The sequence below is a fragment of the Bufo gargarizans genome, chromosome 11 (assembly GCF_014858855.1).
Source record: "Bufo gargarizans isolate SCDJY-AF-19 chromosome 11, ASM1485885v1, whole genome shotgun sequence".
Lineage (NCBI taxonomy): Eukaryota > Metazoa > Chordata > Amphibia > Anura > Bufonidae > Bufo > Bufo gargarizans.
Genome location: NC_058090.1, coordinates 25,835,822 through 25,853,620, shown reverse-complemented (window position 1 = coordinate 25,853,620; position 17,799 = coordinate 25,835,822). Strand labels below are relative to the sequence as shown.

The following is a 17,799-nucleotide window of genomic DNA, read 5'->3' as shown; positions in this document are numbered from 1 at the left end:
GAGTATAATACAGGACGTAACTCAGGATCAGTACAGGATAAGTAATGTATGTACCCAGTGACTCCACCAGCAGAATAGTGAGTGCAGCTCTGGAGTATAATACAGGATGTAACTCAGGATCAGTACAGGATAAGTAATGTAATGTACGTACACAGTGACTGCACCAGCAGAATAGTGAGTGCAGCTCTGGGGTATAATACAGGATGTAACTCAGGATCAGTACAGGATAAGTAATGTATGTACACAGTGACTGCACCAGCAGAATAGTGAGCGCAGCTCTGGAGTATAATACAGGATGTAACTCAGGATCAGTACAGGATAAGTAATATATGTACACAGTGACTGCACCAGCAGAATAGTGAGCGCAGCTCTGGAGTATAATACAGAATGTAACTCAGGATCAGTACATAAGTGATGTAATGTATGTACACAGTGACTTCACCAGCAGAATAGTGAGCGCAGCTCTGGAGTATAATACAGGATGTAACTCAGGATCAGTACAGGATAAGTAATATATGTACACAGTGACTGCACCAGCAGAATAGTGAGCGCAGCTCTGGAGTATAATACAGAATGTAACTCAGGATCAGTACATAAGTGATGTAATATATGTACACAGTGACGCTGTCAGTGTAGATTAATTCTATGTGTGACCTGTATCATGGTTATGATATGCTAAACATCCTTAACATTCGTGTTCCTACCTTAATACTGTGCGTCTCTACTCTTTCCCAGAATTTACACCATTACAGTCATGTTCTCTTATATTTCCGTGCTAAAATTTGATGGGAAAAGTGCGCCTCCACATCTTGTACAGCTCACTTGGCTCCAGGAGTTTTTTCCGGGCCGAGCACACAATGAGACTCCCCGTCAGACATCCTCCCAATTGTCAGTTGGAGCAGCTTCTGAATCTGGCGATCAGGAGACGAGTGTGAACAGATCCCTGGAGACCTGGGACATGAACGAGTCCTCTGAGTCTTTTTGCCTGGAAGGTGTCAGTGACGGTGCGCAGCTTTACATCGTCACGTGCTTAGACCCAGTAACCTGTTTGGTGAGCATGCCTGACATCACCGGGCCGGCTGAGCTTCCTGTGGACCTCTCCACACCCTGCTGATACGGCAGTGAACTGCCTGGGGGCGCTCTGCTGTGTGGCAGGAGGATAACCGCCTCTCCTGGAGGCTCCAAAAAGGGAGATGGCCGGCATTGCTGGGACTTGCAGTTCAACAAATGCTACAAGCTCAGACAGTGGAAATTAATGGAAATGTATTAGATCAGATTTTATTTTTATATTTTTTTTTTACATACTGGGGGTCATTTACTAACAGTTATACACCTCTTTTTGACACAAAATTGTTGCACTACCCCATTTTGCAACTTTTTAAAGGTCTGCGTGACAATATTTGTCACGGGGGTGTTTTTACGCCGCATTTGACACATAGGGGTGTCAGGGGCGGATGAAGATTGGGACTCTGGCTCCGGACAATTTACTAACTTTACGTCAGAAAAAAGGCGTAAAAGTTTGCAGAAAACTGCGCAAGCCAGGGGCTGACGTGGATTTTCTGGGAGGCACACGGACAACAAAGATGCTCCTAATTTATGGCGAGGCGCACGCCCAGTCATTATTTAGGCGCATCTTCTGGCAGTAAAGCCTCATTCACACATCAGTGTTTCACGGACGTATTCTCCACGGACAGCACGCGTCCCTATTCATTTTAATGTGTTTATTCACACATGAGTGTTTTAGCACGGTCCGTTTTTGCATGCTCTATTTTGTAGGTGTTCACGGATCCATCACGCCCATTATAGTCTATGGGTCTGTGAAAACCACGGATCATTAGGAAGAGATGCTTTAAAAATTATTTTTCGGCTGTTCAGTGTCAGTGAAACACGGATGGCACACGGACAGCAAAACAACGGACACACAGACTTTTTAAAGGTCTGCGTGACAATATAACACGGATCCTTCACGGACAGCTTCACGGATGCATCACTGACCACCTTTTCACGGATTTGAACACCGACGTGTGAATGAGGCCTAATGCCAGCATAGACTAAAAACACTGTCAAGAAATGATGGTCTTAATTAATGACCCCCAATGTATAATACTAAGCCACCAACAATACTCAACCAAGCTGTGTGATTTGTCTCATCCCAGCACAGCTACATCAATACATCGATCCCGTTTGGGTCATGTGATCCCCGTCTGACTACTAGTCTAGAGCTTGTTCTCCTGTGCAGACAGGTTGTCAGTCTCTCCCGCGTGGCCCACTCCCTATAAACTACAGGATTACATCATCACCTATTCCAAACTTTCTTGCAGATCTTAAAGGGCAACTGTCATATTTTAATTTTTTTTGCTAGTTTATTAGAGCTAGGCATGTATACTTGAGTTAGTCTGTCAATAATTGCCAAAAGATCTGTAATTACCTTATAATAACAGCTTTCATTAATGTCCCCTGTCCCTTTCCACTGCTCCCCTAAAAGCTATGGCTTGTCTGTCTCCGGCTAGGAAGACAGAGGGGCGGTCCTTCACACTGCATGCCTGCATTAGGCTTCAGAGTGAGGAGGCGTGTCTCTCAGTAATCCATTCTGATTGGCTGGCAGGAAGCTGCTGGCTACAGCAAGTTTGTATGTGACCTGAGGGAAAGCAGTTTTGGCCTCAGAGAACTGGCAGAGGAGCCATCTTGAGAAGGTCCTCATATTGTAAATGTTTAAACAGCCGTAACTAAAGGGGAAAAACTCAAGGAAAACGGTGGTATGTGAAGAAACTAAAGATTGCTTTATGCATAATGCTGCTGCAGCAGTAACATATGCTAAAATTGATTTTTTGATGAAAAAATGACAGTTACCCTTTAAGCACCTCCCCTCCTCACCAAGCTCCGCCCTCCTTGTGCCTCTGTATGTCCCTCCATGTATGGAGTGCTGCTAAAGATATTATTTCTGCCCTATCTAAAAGAGCAGGAGTGTAGTCGTATAGTAGGTGAGTCCATTTAATGATTAGCTAACAGTCTATGGCATATGCTATAGTCAGGGTCGGTTTTAGACAAAATGTGGCCCTGGGCAAAATCAAAAGTGGGGCCCCAATTCTTGTAATAATGTGCTAAAAACACAGTCCGACACCTGACACCCCCGCCGATCAGCTGTTTGAGCAGATGGCGCGTGCTGTTTACTGCTGCTGTCCCATAGACATACAGCAGTGAGCAGGAAGAGAGAAGGGAGACGACACGTGCGCACAGCGCACGTCGTCTCCTCAAACAGCTGATCGGCAGGGGTGCCGGGTGTCCCTACAGTACCCTAGTAGTAATAATATAACCATAAGGCCCCTTACACACAAGTGAGTTTTCCGCGCGGGTGCAATGCGTGACGTGAACCCCATAGAAGTGAATAGGGCTTCAGTGAAAAACGCAATGTATCCGGAAGCAAGTGCAGATGCAATGTCTTCTTCACCGATGGTTGCCAAGAGATGTAGTTTGTAAACCTTGTTTTTTTATTACGCGCATGAAAAACACATCAAAACGCATTACACCCGCACGGAAAAAAAATTAACAACTGAACGCAATCGCAGACAAAACTGACTGAATTTGCTTGCAAAATGGTGCGAGTTTCACTGAACGCACCCGGAGCCAATCCGCCACTCTCGTGTGAAAGGTGCCTAATGCTCCCAGTGGCTCTAATGCCCCCCTGTAGTGCCTCCCACTAGTTCCATATAATGCTCCCCCACATATTGCCAGTATATATATATATATATATATATATATATAGTGTTCCCCTGTAGTGTCAGTATATAATGCTCTTCCATTCCTCCCCAATAGTGCCAGGTACACAGTTGCAAGAAAAAGTACGTGAACCCTTTGGAATGATCTGGATTTCTGCACAAATTGGTTATAAAATGTGATCTGATCTTCATCGAAGTCACAACAATAGACCGGAAAGGGTTATAAAAGTATCTCCAAAAGCCTTGCTGTCCATCAGTCCACGGTAAGACAAATTGTCTATAAATGGAGAAAGTTCAGCACTGCTGCTACTCTCCCTAGGAGTGGCCGTCCTGTAAAGATGACTGCAAGAGCACAGCGCAGACTGCTCAATGAGGTGAAGAAGAATCCTAGAGAGTCAGCTAAAGACTTACAAAAGTCTCTGGCATATGCTAACATCCCTGTTAGCGAATCTACGATACGTAAAACACTAAACAAAAATGGATTTCATGGGAGGATCCCACAGAGGAAGCCACTGCTGTCCAAAAAAAACATTGCTGCAGGTATAAGCCAGTGCTCATCTATTTTCGCCGGCCCCAATAAAAATAAATGGAGGGCGGCTGCGCATGCACAGTGCGTCCTCCTTCACTTGCAGGGCTCTGTTCTTGATATAGGTGCGGGTCCCAGAGGTGGGACCCGCACCTATAAGACAATGGGGGCATATCCTAGCGATATGCCCCCATTGTCCATGATGAGACAACCCCTTTAACCACTCCAAGCCAGTTTGGACCAAATGTCGGAGCCCCATTTTTCAAATTTGACGTGTCAGTTTATGTGAAATTACTCTGGAATGTTTTTACTGACCCTGCCATTCTGAGACACACAAAAAAACACATTTGCAAAAAATGTGAAAAAATTTGCTATTTTGAAAATTTTAATTTCTCCGCTTTTAAGACAGGTAGTGATACTTCATAAAATAGTTACTTTACATGCCCCGTATGTATACTTTATTTTGGCATCATTTTGTAAATGTCATTTTATTTTTTAGGACATTAGAAGGCTTAGAAGTTTAGAAGCAAATTTTAAAATGTTTAAGAAAATTGCCAAAACCCACTTTTTTAGGCCTATTGCACACGACCGTATGGCTTTTTCAGTGTTTTGCGGTCCGCAAAAAACGGATCCGCAAAAAATACGAATGACATTCGTGTGCATTCCGTATTTTGCGGAACGGAACATCTGGCTCCTAATAGAACAGTACTATCCTTGTCCGTTATGCGGACAATAATAGGACATGTTCTATCTTTGAACGGAAAAACTGAAACGGAATGCCTACGGAGTACACGTTCATGCGAATAGGTCCGCATCCGTGATATGGTGTGCACGCGGCCGGTGCCCATATATTGCGGACCCGCTGTTTGCGGGCCGCAATACGCACAGGGGACGTCTACTGTCGTGTGCATGAGCCCTAAGTCTGTGATTTAGTGAGGAGAGAAGTGAGCTTTGGATGTTACACCAAAGTTATTCAACGAAGTCACACACGACTTCGCAAATAACTAACTTCAGCTTATCGGAGCCAATACATTCTAATACTGTACGGAGCGCTCGCTTAGTACAGTATTGAAACAAAGTTTTATGTGAATCGACTTTGAATGTTTCATCCGATGTCGATTCGCTCATCCCTAGTCATCACTATCTGTGATACAATTACTGCCCCATCAGTCAGAACACTTCTTCCTGTTCTAAATCTTTTCTTGCATTTCCTACCACCTCCAGCCACTCTACACCTGCCTCTAGTGGTGGTACGCAGTACTGCAGGCTAGAATACTTTCTGTGTCCAGTACTTTCAAACACCTCTGAACCCTGACTATGAAGGTTCCCTGCAGGACGTCTTGGAGCTACAGAAACAGGCGATTCCTTCACTGCCTGAAACAGTCAATGCAAACACTGTGAGCGACAGGTAGAAAAAGCCGCCTCCGGCTCCATCACCTGACCTACTTGTGCTTTCTGCAGCGATCAGTACACATTAGTGAACCTGGATGTTTTGGAAGTTCATGAAAGCCTTTAAAGGGGTTCTCCGGGAATTAGGAAAATGAAAATACCATATTTTTCACCCTATAAGACGCACCGGCCCATAAGACGCACCTAGGTTTTTAAGGAGGAAAATAAGAAAAAATATATTTTGAACCAAAAGGTGTGCTTTTGGTGGGTTTTGAACTAATGATCTGTGGATGACACTGTTATGGAGGGGGGGGGGGGGATCTGTGGATGACACTGTTATGGAGGGGGGGGGGGATCTGTGGATGACACTGTTATGGAGGGGATATGTGGATGACACTGTTATGGAGGGGATCTGTGGATGACACTGTTATGGAGGGGATCTGTGGATGACACTTATGGAGGGGATCTGTGGATGACACTTATGGAGGGGATCTGTGGATGACACTTATGGAGGGGATCTGTGGATGGCACTGTTATGGGGGCATCTAGGGATTGCACTGTTATGGGGGCATCTAGGGATGGGGGCATCTGGGGATGGCACTGTTATGGGGGCATCTAGGGATTGCACTGTTATGGGGGCATCTAGGGATGGGGGCATCTGGGGATGGCACTGTTATGGGGGCATCTGGGGATGGCACTGTTATGGGGGCATCTGGGGATGGCACTGTTATGGGGGCATCTGGGGATGGCACTGTTATGGGGGCATCTGGGGATGGCACTGTTATGGGGGAATCTGGGGATGGCACTGTTATGGGGCATCTGGGGATGGCACTGTTATGGGGGCATCTGGGGATGGCACTGTTATGGGGGCATCTGGGGATGGCACTGTTATGGGGGCATCTGGGGATGGCACTGTTATGGGGGCATCTGGGGATAGCACTGTTATAGGGGCATCTGGGGATGGCACTGTTATGGGGGCATCTAGGGATGGCATGACACTGCTATGGGGGGATCTGTGGATGACACATAGCATCTTATGCTATGTGTCATCCACAGATCCCCCCATAACAGTGTCCCTATGTAGTGAATGACCCCCAATACAGGGGCTGGGGGTCGGCATCTTGTTTTGAAATGGCAGCGGGGCCCGTTGCAACCACTGTATTCTATTACACCGGGCCCCGCTCACTGTAGTAATCATATAGGCAATGTTAAACTGTAGAATTCCTCCTAAATCCAGGCTGTAGTACTTACTACTAACTTCCATAGCAGGCAGGAGGCCGGGCGCTGGCAGCGTAACTCACTACGTCATGCGCCTGCGCCACCTGCTTCATTCATAAAGTGGGAGAAGCAGGCTCGTGAAGTAGTGCGTTACACTGCCGCCTTCCGCCCGGCCTCCTGCCTGCTACGGAACATTGTAGTAAATACTACAGGCTGGATTAACATTGCCTATATGATTACTACAGCCAGCGGGGCCCGGTGTAATAGAATACAGTGGCTGCACCGGGCCCCGCTGCCATCACAAAACAAGATGCCGGCCCCCAGCCCCTCCCCGCTGATACACACGCCGGCAGCACTGTGCAGCAGCGCAGCGGCGGTGTATCAGTGTAAATTGCAGCATTCGTCCCATAAGACGCAGTGCTATTTCCCCCCCCACACACTTTTGGGGGGGGGGGGGGTGCGTCTTATAGGGTGAAAAATATGGTACTTAAATGTTACTTCATTATAAATACCGGTATATTCCTAAATACCTTACATTAGTTATAGTGGCTCGTTTTGTCTGAGGAGCAATGATTAGGAGAAACAAAATGGCCACCGTCCTATTAGTATACACAAAACCTGTCCTAAAAGGAGGACAAGTTACTTCAGCACAGTGAGCTAAAGAGCTGCCTCATCCTCCTCTCTGCTGGTTAAGGATTATGAATACAGATTATAAGACCTTTGTCTAAATCTCTGTAGGAATTGAGTTCATCAGCAGATGTGGCTAATGAGCAGCAGCACTTGTATGCAGTCTACTTCACCACAGACTGTCCTGTCCATCCTTTCTGTACTTCATGTCTCCTCATGAACTCCATTCCCACAAAGATTCAGCTAAATATCATATTAAACTGTATTCAGGATCATAATTCCTGACAAGCAGAGAGGAGGGCGAGGCAGCTCTTTACCTCAGTGATGTGAAGTAACTTGTCCTGCTGTGCGATTAGGACAGGTTCTGTATGAACTAATCGGACGGCGGCCATTTTGTTTCTCCTAATCATTGCTCCCCAGACAAAACGAGCCATTATAACTAATGAAAGGTATTTGGGAATATATTTATAACAAAGTAATATTTACATATTTTCTTCATTTTCTTAATTCTCGGAAAATCCCTTTAATGTGTTTCCACTGATGAAGCGCTGAGGAGAGTTCAGCATGCAAAGTGATTTTTGCTTTTTCTTGTGGAATTTTCAGCTTTTTCCTTCAGAGACTCTTTTATGAAGCTACTTTTATATTTTATATTATATGTACTTTTCATTCCTTGCCTTATACGGATGCATATGTCTACTCTAGTCCTCTCCAGAGCTGCAGCGACAGAACTTCTGGTTTATATAGGAAACAGTCTGTGGTTTATTTCTCTCCTGCCATCATCGGAGCTCTGTATAACTGCAAGCTGAGTCACCGGTAATGCCCCAAATTCCCTTTTTCGTCTTCCTGTACGACCCAAAATCTGCTCAAAGGGAAAATGGGGATAGGGTGTATGACAGAAAGAGCCACCCTGGCCTGATATGGCCCCGGTCATCACCCCTCTGTAAGAGTATGTGGCCCCTGTGATGTGCAGGCTCAGCTCAGTTCACAATCATTTGGCTGCTGTGAAATTACAACTCCCAGCATGAACACTTGCTTGGCTGTTCTTGTAACTCCCATAGAAGTGAAAGGAGGATTCTGGGAGTGGTAGTTTAAGAACAACTGTTGCTGGGCTAATGATAAATTACAAATTGCTAACCCCCATCAGGCTAAGGCCTCATGCACACAGCTGTAGCCATTTTTGCAGCCCGCAAAACACGGATACTGGCCGTGTACATTCTGTATTTTGGAAGACGGACAAGAATAGGACATGTTCTAATTATTTTGCGGGGGCGCAGAACGGGCACGGGAATTCCTAACCTGCGGCCCTCCCGCTCTTGCGGCCTGGACAGTCTACAGCTATCAGAGCATGCTGGGAGTTGTAGTTTTGTAACAGCTGGAGGGCCACAGGTTGGGCATCCCTGGGCTAAGTAATTATGCACACTACCATCTTGGTATTTTGGCCTGCAGGCCACGGATCCACAGTCAATTATTGTCCTCAGCTGTAGACTACTGAGGACAGTGACTGGCTGCAGCGGTCACATGCCGTATACAGGCAAATCACTGCTGCTGTTTGAAAACATACAGTGGTGAAAGTACCGGATCAGCACGGCGGAAAATGGTGCTGGAGAAACAGGCGATTGTATAATGTTCTAGTTATTAAAGACACTGTAGGGTTTGTCCAATGTTTGGGGGCAGAGGCGTCTGAAGAGTCTGGAGGGGACAGACGTGTCAGAGGCAGCAGCTGGGACTGGAGGGGCCGGAGATGGCAGCGGGGACTTTCGGAGATGGCACTGGGGACTGGAAGGGTCGTAGATGTCAGCGGGGACTGGAGGGGTGGGAGATGGCACTGGGGACTGGAAGGGTCGTAGATGTCAGCGGGGACTGGAGGGGTGGGAGATGGCACTGGGGACTGGAAGGGTCGTAGATGTCAGCGGGGACTGGAGGGGTGGGAGATGGCACTGGGGACTGGAAGGGTCGGAGATGTCAGCGGGGACTGGAAGGGTCGGAGATGGCAGCGGGGACTGGAAGGGTGGGAGATGGCAGCGGGGACTGGAAGGGTGGGAGATGGCAGCGGGGACTGGAAGGGTGGGAGATGGCACTGGGGACTGGAAGGGTGGGAGATGGCACTGGGGACTGGAAGGGTGGGAGATGGCAGCGGGGACTGGAAGGGTCGTAGATGTCAGCGGGGACTGGAGGGGTTGGAGATTGCAGCGGGGACTGGAGGAGTCGGAGGGAGCAACGGGGACTGGAAGAGGCAGAGTAGTCTAGAGGGACAAAGATCTCGAGAGGGCAGAGGGGTCTGGAGGGGACAGTGGGGAATGGAAGAGGAGGGAAGTCTGGAGAGGGCAGAGGGGTCTGGAGGGGACAGTGGGGAATGGAAGAGGAGGGAAGTCTGGAGAGGGCAGAGGGGTCTGGAGGGGTCTAAAAGGAACAGAGGTGCCAGCTACTTAATCCTATTTCCCAACTGAAAATGTATGAGAATGGGAGAATTAGAAGAGATAGGCCTAATTCACATCTCTGTTCAGAAATCAAGCGGCCTGCCGGATCTCACATGCAACGGTCTGCATGAAAGGTTTTTTTGTCCGGCCAAAACCCGGCATTTATGCAGTCAATGGGGATCCCGCAATGAAGAAGAGGATCCAGTAACGCTGGAACCTGCGAGATCCGGCAGGCTGCTCTGTGCCGCGACAGCCTGCCGGATCTCAGAACGGATATATGAATGAAGCCATGTCTGTTGGCTGAAGGAGCATTTGGCCACCCGCTACTGAAGAAGTCCCTTTACCCATTTGGGCGCCAGGGGAAGTAGGGCTGTTTCTACCCTGTCTAGGAAGTAAACAACCAAATCCGAATGGGTGATAATTGGCGCCATAATCAGTGGCTTGATGTTGATTCTGGGCGATAAGCAGAGATAACGAGATCTCCGCGTTATCAGAACAGGAAGACAAATACAATATTATTCTCAGGAGAATCGTCAATTGATCTTTGGATACAGATATCAATAAATCATTTAACTGCTCGTCCAGCCCTAAGTAAACAACGCCCCAGCGCCGTACAATGTGACTTTCTAATATACCCATCCTCACACCGCTGCAGCACTTGCTACAATGTATCAGTGCAGACAATCCTCAAATCTCTCTCCCGCCCTGATAGTTTGTTACAATGTATCAGTGCAGGTGGTAACATGTATCAGTCTGAGGATTTTCTTTTCATTCTTTACACTGACAGCAAGCAGAGATCTTGAAATGGATTTCATTATATAATGATGGAGCAGCTTTTTACCGAATAAAGTAGTGGATTAAATCAGAAACCTGTAAGCTCCAAAAACAAAAGGGTCGGATGTATTTCACATCTGGATTCGAGCAAAAGTAAAAAGGGGGGGTTTCTGGGAGTTTAATATTAATGACCTATCCTCAAGATAGGTGATCAATGCCTGATCGGTGGAGGTCTGACAACCAGCACCCCTGCCGATCAGCTGTTTGAAGAGGCCGGCCTCCTGTTTGGTGCTCCGGCCTCCTCACAGCTTATTGAGTACAACGCCCTACATTTTATAGTGGCTGCCATTGGTATTGCAGGCTCATTCACTTGAATGGGACTGAGCTGCATCTACGGCATTTGACTGATAAATGTGACGTTACTGGCCTAGGAAGGGGCTGCGGCACTACAGTGAAGCAATCTGTCTCCCGAAACCCCAACCGATCAGATATCCTGAGGATAGGCCATCAATAATAAAAGGGTTTGCCTGGCTCCTGATATTGATGACCTATCCGCAAGGTTATTTATCCCCATTTGGTGAGGGCCTAACACACTGCACACCCATTGATCAGCTGTTCCTTGCAGCCTCCGATGCTGGTGGAACTAGCTCTTGAATGACGCAGACAGCGCCATCCAAAAAGTAGTGTCCGTGCTGGGTTACTGCAGCTCAGGTCCCATTGAAGTGAATGGGAGGTGAGCTGCAATGACCCAACATGGTCACTACACTTGCTGTTCTATTAAATAGCTGGTTCCAGTGCCAGAGGGTGCGGGGTAGGAGGTCCTTACTGATCAGATATTATCCTGACGATAGGTCATCAATATCGGAAGTCTGGAAAACCCCTTTAAACTAATGGAAAACCTCTTTAAAACGGCCCTTTCATGTTTTTTTTTTAATTCTAGATAAATACCTTTACTTGTAGGGTACCCCCCCCCCCCCCCTCGCTGATGCTGCCACCCTGCCTGTCTTTTTAAAATATGGTTCCTACGCCCCCGCAGGTTTTCTTGCTCGGTATGTTAATACTGAGCATCGGTACAGGGAGGAGGAGGCTCCAGGGTTTCTCAATGGGTGTCTCCTTCTCCCTGGCTGTGATGCTCTCCACTGTGATTGGATCGCGGCACAGCCAGGGACAAGGAGACGCCCATTGAGGAACCCTGGAGTCTCCTTCTCCCTGTACCGATGCTCATACTGAGCGGGAAAACCTCAGGGGGGCACAGCGGGGCGTAGGAGGCGGAGCCATAGTTTAAAAAGACAGGCAGGGTGGCAGCATCAGCGGGGCGGGGGGGTACCCTACAAGTAAAGGTAGTTATCTAGAATAAAAAAATAAAAACATAAACATAAGCAAACTGACAGCCAGAGCTTATGATTCTGACCTCTTTTAACAACTGCCCCCCCCCCCCCCTATACTGGGTTCAATATATTTGCATTCCATAGAGTGAGCTAAACTCTTCCCCAAAAATGGCTGAGAAGGTCTTCTGCTGCCAACGTACTATAGAACAAGGATCAGCAACCACAGGCACTCCAGCTGCTCTGAAACTACAACTCCCAGAATCCTCCTTTCACTCCTATGGGAGTTACAAGAACAGCCGAGTAAGTGTGCATGCTGGGAGTTGTAGTTTCACAGAAGCTGGAATGCGGAAGGTTGCTAATCCCTGTTTTCTTCAATCTAAAAATAAAAAAAGAAGATCTCTTTCCGGGCTGCTTCTCTACTTCATGAATGACCCCCGGCTGCAAAAGCATGGAGTAATTAACCCATTCAGAGATGATCCAGCTGATTCTCTTCTCAAAGTCATTAACATGGGCGCTGCCAGCGTGCTACTGTGTTAGTGCAGTGAAGCTTATGAAATCCGCCTCCTGGCACTCGCTCGTTCTTGTGAGAGCCACATGCGGTGCCTTGGCCTCGGGGCCTTGTGAGTTACAATTAAAATCCCTTTAAGTTGTAATAAGACAAAACTAATCTTTACCCCTCGTCACTTTAATTCCAGGATTCATTCCGCAGGTCCCAGCCCACACGGCTCCGGTGTTAACCTCCACGCTCGTGCTGCCAGCCAGCCGCGTACCGGATTTTTCACTTAACCTAATTAAAATGTGTGCTGCTTCCTAATGCCGCGCTTGTGTACGCCATCTGGGATGTGTTTCAATTATCGCAAAAGGATTCACGTGGGAATCGAGCGTCGCAACCAATATGGGCGGAATACAGCGCGCAGATCATCAATGAATTATGGGAAAGAATAAAATACGCGAGGTTCCTGTCTTTTTTTAGTTATCTGCATTTAATCAGAGTCATAATTGGGCTGTGAAAAATACAAAGAAGGAAAAATGGACACTGCACAGTACCACTTCTCTGTCCTGTATACTGGGTGTAATCCTCAGTATCTGCTCTTATTCTGTATATATGGACTCTGCACAGTACCACTTCTCTGTCCTGTATACTGGGTGTAATCCTCAGTATCTGCTCTTATTCTGTATATATATAGACACTGCACAGTACCACTTCTCTGTCCTGTATACTGGGTGTAATCCTCAGTATCTGCTCTTATCCTGTATATATGGACACTGCACAGTACCACTTCTCTGTCCTGTATACTGGGTGTAATCCTCAGTATCTGCTCTTATTCTGTATATATGGACTCTGCACAGTACCACTTCTCTGTCCTGTATACTGGGTGTAATCCTCAGTATCTGCTCTTATTCTGTATATATGGACACTGCACAGTACCACTTCTCTGTCCTTTATACTGGGTGTAATCCTCAGTATCTGCTCTTATTCTGTATATATAGACACTGCACAGTACCACTTCTCTGTCCTTTATACTGGGTGTAATCCTCAGTATCTGCTCTTATCCTGTATATATGGACACTGCACAGTACCACTTCTCTGTCCTGTATACTGGGTGTAATCCTCAGTATCTGCTCTTATTCTGTGTATATGGACACTGCACAGTACCACTTCTCTGTCCTGTATACTGGGTGTAATCCTCAGTATCTGCTCTTATTCTGTGTATATGGACACTGCACAGTGCCACTTCTCTGTCCTGTATACTGGGTGTAATCCTCAGTATCTGCTCTTATCCTGTATATATAGACACTGCACAGTACCACTTCTCTGTCCTGTATACTGGGTGTAATCCTCAGTATCTGCTCTTATTCTGTATATATGGACACTGCACAGTACCACTTCTCTGTCCTGTATACTGGGTGTAATTCTCAGTATCTGCTCTTATTCTGTACACACAGGACAGACAATGCACAGTACCACTTCTGCTGTTCAATTGCTAGTTTACAATCATTAATATTCCCACAATTTTACTGCGAGTCTGCAGACACTGACCAAGCTGCTTGTCAATTTCAGTAGTCCCCTCGCTCTCCCACCACCCCAGCCCAGTCATCCCCTCGCTCTCCCACCACCCCAGCCCAGTCATCCCCTCGCTCTCCCACCACCCCAGCCCAGTCATCCCCTCGCTCTCCCACCACCCCAGCCCAGTCATCCCCTCGCTCTCCCACCACCCCAGCCCAGTCTTCCCCTCGCTCTCCCACCACCCCAGCCCAGTCATCCCCTCTCTCTCCCACCACCCCAGTCGTCCAAACACCCCAGCCCAGTGGTCCAACCGCCCCAGCCCAGTCGTCCCCTCGCTCTCCCACCACCCCAGCCCAGTCATCCCCTCGCTCTCCCACCACCCCAGCCCAGTTATCACCTCACTCTCCCACCACCCCAGCCCAGTCATCCCCTCGCTCTCCCACTACCCCAGCCCAGTCATCCCCTCTCTCTCCCACCACCCCAGCCCAGTCATCCCCTCGCTCTCCCACTACCCCAGCCCAGTCATCCCTCTCTCTCCCACCACCCCAGCCCAGTCGTCCAAACACCCCAGCCCAGTGGTCCAACCGCCCCAGCCCAGTCGTCCCCTCGCTCTCCCCACCACCCCAGCCCAGTCATCCCCTCACTCTCCCACCACCCCCAGCCCAGTCATCCCCTCGCTCTCCCACTACCCCAGCCCAGTCATCCCCTCTCTCTCCCACCACCCCAGCCCAGTCGTCCAAACACCCCAGCCCAGTGGTCCAACCGCCCCAGCCCAGTCGTCCCCTCGCTCTCCCACCACCCCAGCCCAGTCATCCCCTCGCTCTCCCACTACCCCAGCCCAGTTATCACCTCACTCTCCCACCACCCCAGCCCAGTCATCCCCTCGCTCTCCCACTACCCCAGCCCAGTCATCCCCTCTCTCTCCCACCACCCCAGCCCAGTCGTCCAAACACCCCAGCCCAGTGGTCCAACCGCCCCAGCCCAGTCGTCCCCTTGCTCTCCCACCACCCCAGCCCAGTCATCCCCTCGCTCTCCCACCACCCCAGCCCAGTCATCCCCTCACTCTCCCACCACCACAGCCCAGTCATCCCCTCGCTCTCCCACCACCCCAGCCCAGTCATCCCCTCACTCTCCCACCACCCCAGCCCAGTCATCCCCTCACTCTCCCACCACCCCAGCCCAGTCATCCCCTCACTCTCCCACCACCACAGCCCAGTCATCCCCTCACTCTCCCACCACCCCAGCCCAGTCATCCCCTCACTCTCCCACCACCCCAGCCCAGTCATCCCCTCGCTCTCCCACTACCCCAGCCCAGTTATCCCCTCACTCTCCCACCACCACAGCCCAGCCATCCCCTCGCTCTCCCACCACCCCAGCCCAGTCATCCCCTCACTCTCCCACCACCACAGCCCAGCCATCCCCTCGCTTTCCCACCACCCCAGCCCAGTCATCCCCTCGCTCTCCCACTACCCCAGCCCAGTTATCCCCTCACTCTCCCACCACCACAGCCCAGCCATCCCCTCGCTCTCCCACCACCCCAGCCCAGTCATCCCCTCACTCTCCCACCACCACAGCCCAGCCATCCCCTCGCTTTCCCCACCACCCCAGCCCAGTCATCCCCTCACTCTCCCACCACCACAGCCCAGCCATCCCCTCGCTCTCCCACCACCCCAGCCCAGTCATCCCCTCACTCTCCCACCACCACAGCCCAGCCATCCCCTCGCTTTCCCACCACCCCAGCCCAGTCATCCCCTCGCTCTCCCACCACCCCAGCCCAGTCATCCCCTCACTCTCCCACCACCACAGCCCAGTCATCCCCTCACTCTCCCACCACCCCAGCCCAGTCATCCCCTCACTCTCCCACCACCCCAGCCCAGTCATCCCCTCGCTCTCCCACTACCCCAGCCCAGTTATCCCCTCACTCTCCCACCACCACAGCCCAGCCATCCCCTCGCTCTCCCACCACCCCAGCCCAGTCATCCCCTCACTCTCCCACCACCACAGCCCAGCCATCCCCTCGCTTTCCCACCACCCCAGCCCAGTCATCCCCTCGCTCTCCCACTACCCCAGCCCAGTTATCCCCTCACTCTCCCACCACCACAGCCCAGCCATCCCCTCGCTCTCCCACCACCCCAGCCCAGTCATCCCCTCGCTCTCCCACCACCACAGCCCAGTCATCCCCTCGCTCTCCCACCACCCCAGCCCAGTCATCCCCTCACTCACCAACCTCTTTATCTTAATTTCATTTGGAAAACTTTCAAAGTTCCAAGTAAAACACATCATAAAATGACCCAGACTTCAGCACTGAGCAAAGGGGCTCGGAGCCCAGACCCACCCACCATTCCATCTAAATAGGGGACCCATTCTCATGATCAGTGGAGACCTTAGCTATCAGACACTTGGCATCTATCCAGCTTTTCTAAAGTAGTGGTGGTGGGGGTCACTACGAGCTGTGCAGAACTCTAGAAAAGATGGACGAGAATTCCTGAAGGGCTATAATGGACACCAAGATGGTCACCCAGCTTTCCCAGGAACGGATAGAACTAGTACATGTTTGATAGGTAGAGGATGACTTCAGATGATCAGGAAATGAACTGCCGCCTCCTGTTATTTCCTCCGGCATCGGACGTGGCTTCACTAGATCACTATTATTATTGCAGGCGTTTGGGATAATTGCGTCCTCACCCGTCACTCTGTTATTACCATTAATGGCGCTGGTAGCGCGGCGCACTGACACGCTCTACAGATGGCGTGCCCACAATACCTTCCAGGCTGTCAAGGGTTTATAATGTAATCTCCAAAACCTGCAAGCAGTGCCCGGAGCGCCCCTGAACCTTCTTACTAAGGACACAAAGCGGGTAAGGCTCCTCAGTGAAGATGCCAGGATGACAAGCACTCAACATCCACAAGCAGATTCAATTAGATTGTAAGCTCCTGGGGAAAGAGACATCTCTACTCAGTGTACGTCAGTGTACAGACTGATGTAGTAATGTCGTGTTTGTCATCTCCAGGATCTGCTTCCACCACGTGCTCCCATACACGTAAACTGCGCGCCATCTGTACAGAGCGACATTCATAGGCCGGTGTGACAGCGAAATCAGGTAATGTTACCGAGCACCATCATATAGTAATCGCCACTGTATCTAAGCTTATCATGTGTGATACTGCCTGCTGAGCTGCTGTATCTAATCCTATCATGTGCGATACTGTCTGCTGATCCGTTGCATCTAATCCTATCATGTGTGATACTGTCTGCTGAGCTGCTGTATCTAATCCTATCATGTGCGATACTGTCTGCTGAGCTGCTGTATCTAAGCCTATCGTGTGATACTGTCTGCTGTATCTAATTCTATCATGTGTGAAACTGTCTGCTGATCCGTTGCATCTAATCCTATCATGTGTGATACTGTCTTCTCAGCTGCTGTATCTAATCCTATCATGTGTGATACTGTCTTCTCAGCTGCTGTATCTAATGCTATCATGTGTGATACTGTCTGCTGAGCTGCTGTATCTAATCCTATCATGTGTGATACTGTCTGCTGAGCTGCTGTATCTAAGCCTATCGTGTGATACTGTCTGCTGTATCTAAGCCTATCATGTGCGATACTGTCTGATGAGTTGGTGTATCTAAGCCGATCATCTGTGGCCTTGGCTGCCAAGCTGCTGTGCCTAATCATATGTGATACGTCTGCTGAGCTGATGCATCTAAGCCTTTCATGTGCGATACTGTCTTTTGAGTCAGGTATCTAATACTATCATGTGTCACACTGTCTGCTCAACTGGTGTATCTAATCTT

At 49.3% G+C, this 17,799-nt stretch overlaps 1 protein-coding gene across 3 annotated transcripts in view; it reads right to left on the bottom strand.

Moving 5' to 3' along the window:
• FOXN3 (forkhead box N3) overlaps positions 1-17,799 on the bottom strand; it is a 141,465-nt gene that overhangs the window by 80,704 nt on the left and 42,962 nt on the right. The window contains exon 1 of one of the 3 annotated variants that reach the window (XM_044272821.1): positions 705-945. The exons of the other annotated variants lie outside the window; for them this stretch is intronic. The gene's annotated coding sequence lies outside the window, so the exon portion shown is untranslated. Of the gene's footprint in view, positions 1-704; positions 946-17,799 lie in introns of those variants that run through there. 3 annotated transcript variants of the gene reach the window in all.